This window comes from Myotis brandtii, unplaced genomic scaffold (genome assembly GCF_000412655.1).
Source record: "Myotis brandtii unplaced genomic scaffold, ASM41265v1 scaffold555, whole genome shotgun sequence".
NCBI classification, from domain to species: domain Eukaryota; kingdom Metazoa; phylum Chordata; class Mammalia; order Chiroptera; family Vespertilionidae; genus Myotis; species Myotis brandtii.
The window spans coordinates 935,062-940,676 of NW_005370065.1; the positions used below are offsets into that span (position 1 = coordinate 935,062).

The 5,615-nt window shown below is 41.5% G+C and overlaps 1 protein-coding gene across 4 annotated transcripts in view; it reads left to right on the forward strand.

Annotated features, from left to right (window-relative positions):
• S100PBP (S100P binding protein) overlaps window positions 1-5,615 on the forward strand; it is a 42,675-nt gene that overhangs the window by 872 nt on the left and 36,188 nt on the right. The window lies entirely within an intron of this gene.

A 5,615-nucleotide genomic window follows, 5' to 3' on the forward strand; every position in this document is an offset into this window, starting at 1 on the left:
GAGCCCCGAGGGCCGGCCTGGGGGGATGCCATGGCCCGCCTGCTGCCTCGCCCCGCTAGGTGGGCTCTTGTGCTTTTCTCCATCCAAGCCACGGGTTGTGAGGGAATTCACAGAGAGAAGAGTAACTGAGTGAAAAGCTCGACTCACCGAGCAGTGAGAGCTCGGGCCTACCTCCGTGGGGACTGGGGTTTTTAAGGGCCGTGGGAAGGTTCAGGTGGGGCCCTGGGCGGAGCTGCATCCGCGGGCGCAGATGCACAGGCTGCTCTGCTCCTCGGGCAGGATGCGGCCATATCTAGACCAGACTCCGAGGTGGGTGGAGCAGAGGTGGAAATTCACCTGGTTAGGTCAGCGGTGTCCGGTCTTAGAGGGGTCAGGGGCCACACCTGACCTCCAGTGTCTTGTGGAAGAGGCTCCAGCCTGTAGCAAGCCTGTCTACATTTTTTTTTTTTTTTAAGAAACCTGTTGCTGCAGCTTAGACATTTGGCCTCCCGTGCCTATGGGAGGAGATTCCTGGGGCTCTTATCTAGTGAAATGTTACTTGGAGCAGATATTTCCAGCTCTGGCTTGTTTTTCTGTCCCACAGCTTGTTCAGTTACCTCAAAGGGAGTTGCACGATTCTTACAGATAATTTTAGTTCACTTTGATTTTGCTTAAATGGAGGGGTAAAACCTACCGAGTGCCTTTTGTGTAGCGTGCCTCACACAGGTTGCATCTGGGGACAGTTGGGAATCAAAGCTGAGTGGGGAAATCCTGTCCCTTGAAAGTAATCCTTGCCCTTGGCCATAGCTGTCACATTCAGCTTGGTAATGATCGGGTTTGAGAGCCTTGGAAGAGGGGTATGGGGTTGTGTCTGGTGTTGCCGGTTTAGTGGCCTGAATAAAAAAAGCTTTGTGCTGGAAGGCGGTAGGTTTCTTAGGTATGACAAAAATAGAAAGGGAGCCAGTTTCTGAGGTTAGAGAACAGCGAGGGCGGACGTGGTAAACTGAAGTGTGAAGAGGGGGTGGACAGGTGAGAGACATAGAAGGACAGAATAGGGTCACAGAAGGGATGGGGAGCAGAGGAATTAAGAGACTCGGGAGACGGGAAAAATATTCTTCCCTTAAAAATAAAAGAGATCCGAATATTTTTGGTGGAGGTTACAAAGTAAGTGCCAAGAAAGGCAGGTGATGGTAGAATGGCAGACAGAAGTTCTAAGGCTGTCTTGTGGAACTTCACTTTAGAACTTCAGTTTTATTTGAAATCCCCTCTGCTACAAATTCACTAAATATCAACTTTCATAAGTATAAAGCTTTATGTTGAGTGCTCCTAAACTTGCCCTCATTTGATCTTCATGATAATCTGTGTTCAAAGTTAAGAGTGAATAATTCCCATTTTTCGGATGAGTGTTCTCATCTGTTTTGAGGTTCAAACTTGAATTCTGAAGTTTCTGAATTTTAGTTCCTCTATACAAGGTACTTCATTATTAATTTACAGAATTTGCCTATTAGTTCAGATGTCCATACAGCCTCGTCTTTCATTTAGTGGCAAAATGGTTGAATTCTGGGTTACTCTAGAAGAGATTAGAGCAGGGGTGGGCAAACTTTTTGACTCGAGGGCCACAATGGGTTCTTAAACTGGACCAGAGGGCCGGAACAAAAGCATGGATGGAGTGTTTGTGTGAACTAATATAAATTCAAAGTAAACATCATTACATAAAAGGGTACGGTCCTTTTTTTTTTTAGTTTTATTCATTTCAAACGGGCCGTAGTTTGCCCACGGCTGGATTAGAGCATACTGGATTAATTTCCTAACAAGCAAGGGCTAGGGGAAGTTCTTTACCAGTTTAGCACTCTTTTTTCCTATTATTCCTATGTTTCTCTTAAGATTTTGAAGGGTTCAGGGAGGTGATGAGGGTGGAGTGAAGTAATATCTATAAACTACTTATTTAGCTTTTATACTGTAGTATACTAAGTGCTTTATATTCATGATCTTATTTAATTCTTCCAACAATCCCATGAGGTAGTTTTATGTGGTCTTTTTACAGGAGAGGACATTCGAAACTTCAGAATGTAATCATTGTATCCCCACTGACTTCTAATTTTAAAATGTTTTTATTATTAAATATTTTAAGCATATGAAAAATATAGTAATGAATACCATTATACCCACCATCCAGCTTTATCTTTTTTTAATTATGTTTTTTAAAATAAATTTTTATTGATTTCAGAGAGGAAGGGAGCAGGAGAGAGAGAGAAACATCAATGATGAGAGAGAATCATTGATTGGCTGCCTCCTGCATGTCCCCTACTGAGCATTGAGCTCATAAACTGGGCATGTGCCTTTGACCAGAATTGAACCCAGGACCCTTCACTCCGAAGGCCGATGCTCTATCCACTGAGCCAAATCAGCCAAGGCCAGCTTTATATTATGTTGCCATGTTTGTTTTAGACTCTTTTTTTTTTTTTTTTTAAGGGCAAAAACAGAATTGAAGCTCTTTTGTCCTCTTGCCCATTCCTCTTCCCTTCCCACTACCAGAGGTAACCACTATCCTGAATTTGGTGTTTCTTATTCCTTTGCATGTTTTTATAATTTAATGATATATGTATATGGTATTGTTTCTTTAACAAGTTGCAAGAAAAAAATGGGGATGCTATAGATTAAAACACAAGATGTATCAGTCAATTGCAATGTATGGACCTTATTTGGATACTGATTTTTTAAAATCTTTAAAAAATATATGACATAAAATAACTAAATCTGAACCAGATATTTTATGATAAGGAATTCTTGTTATTTACAGATGAAATGATGTAATGCCTGGGATTTGCTTCAAAATAATCTAGTAAATGGGGGAGTGGATGGGGTTAGATTAGCGATGGTTTGGTTGATGGTAGTTGTTGGGCCTGAGTGATGGTATTTGGAGTTCATTATGCTATTATGTTATTTTTGTATGTGTATTAAAATGAGTAACTAAAATTATGAAGAGAATGATTTGTGCAGGTTAAAAATTATACTAGAGGCCCGATGCATGAAATTTGTGCATGGATAGGATCCCTAGGCCTGGCCAGTGATCAGGGCCGATCTGTGGGGCAACTGGTGGGGCGATGAGGGGAGGTGCGGCGGGGGGGAGGCTCCCACTGGCACCCTCCTTGGCTGGCCTGGCGCCGCCTGCTCGCTGACTGGCCCTGCCCCCCAATTGCCTTGCCTTGCTGCCGCCACCAGTCTCCTCCCTCTGTGGGGCGACCGGTGGGACGATTGGGGGGTCCCTGCTGGAACCCACCTTGGCTGGCCTGGGGTCTGCTGGCTGGGGGCAGCTCCTGCATTGAGTGTCTGCCCTCTAGTGTCAGTGCATGTCATAGTGACCAGTCGTTCCACTGGTCGATTTGCATATTAGGCTTTTATTATATAGGATGGTATTGTTTTGCATGCTTTTGCTCCCAGCCCTTTTGGAACATTCTATGAGAGAAGCTCAGAAGAGCCAACTTCGTGGCTCTGGATGTCGTATGGCATAGAAATTGATATTGTCAGTGGTTGTGAAGGATATTGGGCCTTTGTGTGCGCAGTAATGATTGTGTGTTTTTCCTGTGAGGTTTGGCTGCATTCAGGGATATTACTGATGTTCTTCCATTCAGCTGGGAAATCAAGGAAGTCTGTGATAATAAGGTGGCTTAAATTATTTTTTTCCACGGCACCAAAATCCTCATTAGTGTCCATATCTTTCATGTCTATAAAAAGGTGTAGTGAATTTAGAGGGCTCTGCCATTTGCTGACCAACCCTGGGCAAGTCTATTACAAAGGTGGTAGAAAAAACACACACAAGAAAAAACATTGCCTTTGGAAATAGACCTTAGTTTGGATCCTTGCTCTAGCATTCTTAGTTCTCTGTACTTGGTTGAGTTACTTTATGACTTTGAACTTTAGTTTTCCAAGAGTGAAAATATATTGAACTCTTCATTTGGTCAAGCAGGTGCTGGGAGTAGGGGCTCAGAAAGGGCTTCTCAGAAATGTAGCTGCTTAACTCCAGTGTCTGTGATACTTGTGCTTGACAACTACAAACTTTATGTAAAAAAGAAATTTCCAAAAGTCAACTTTTCTTCTGCCTAAAAAAATAATGTTATAAAAACTCAGTCACTGGGCAGAGAAATTACTTTTCTCTTTATTGAGGAACCTGCTCCAGTGCCTGGAACTCTCACAACAATTGTTGGTAAAATCAGAGAAAAAGTCTTAGCTCTACGTATATTTTTTTAATTAAAATATATTTTTATTGATTTCAGAGAGGAAGGGAGAGGGAGAGATAGAAACATCAATGATGAGAGAGAATCATTGATCAGTAGCCCACAACCTGGGCATGTGCCCTGACCGGGAATCGAACCATGACCTCCTAGTTCATAGATAGACACTCAACCTCTGAGTCACACAACAGAAACCGTAGTTTCTTTGATAAGACCTGTGTTATAGAATTAAGTTGAGGGTTAAATTAGAGCTGTAAATGTCTCTCAGTGTCTGATTTATAATAGGTACTTAATATTTCTTTCCTTTCTGTCCCACCTCATTTCTAAGATAAGTTTAATTAGTTCCTTCTTTCTTTTATTTATTACCCCCTTAGTTTTATTATCTTAAGGTGTTCAACATAATGATTTGACATATGTACATATTGCCATATGATCTATATATATGCTAGGTGTACCAGTTAATAATGCGGATTTTATAATCAAAGAAAAGACTATAATTTCAAGAGAAACATCAAAAGTGTTTCATTCAAAGTAATGTCCATCGCTAGCTACACATTTCCCCCATCTTTCAGGTAATTTGTGGATACTGTCCCAATAGAACTTTTCTTATTTTGAAGCAAACCAGAGACCCAATTTTCCACTTCTTCGTACATTTTGAAGTGCTGCTCAGTGCGTGTGCCATCGATAGGAACAAGTAGTAATCTGAAGGAGCAAGGTCTGGTAAATATGGTGGGTGGGTTAATACTTCCCAGGCAAGATCTTTTAACGTGTCTTTAGTCGGTTTTGAAGTGTGTGATGGTGCGTCATCATGAAGCAAAATTACTTTGCCGTGTCTTCTGGCCCATTCTGGCCATTTTACGATCAAAGGGTGGTTCAAATTGATTACTTGTTGTTGGTAGCGATCAGTATTAACGGTTTCACCTGGTTTTAGAAGCTCATAATACACCACACCTTCCTGATCCCACCAAATGCAGAGCATTGTCTTCTTTCCGAAGCGATTTGGCCTTGCAGCTGATGTTAATGGTTGACCTGGATCAACCCATGATTTTGTGCGTTTGGGATTCTCAAAATAAATCCACTTTTCATCGCCAGTCACAATTCCATGCCAAAAAGACTTCCTTTCTCGCCGTTGAAGCAACATTTTACTGATGACTTTTCATTTTTCCATTTGTCTTTCATTCAGTTGATGTGGCACTCATCTTCCTTCCTTTAAAATCTTTCCCATTGCTTGTAAACGATCGGAAATTGTTTGCTGAGCAACATTTAATCTTTCTGCAAGTTGTTTTTGAGTTTGACATGCATCTTCATCCAATGATGCTTGTAATTGTTGGTCTTCAAACTTTTTCGGTTGACCTGGACGTTTTTTGTTTTTCACATCGAAATCATCACTTTTAAAGCATTTAA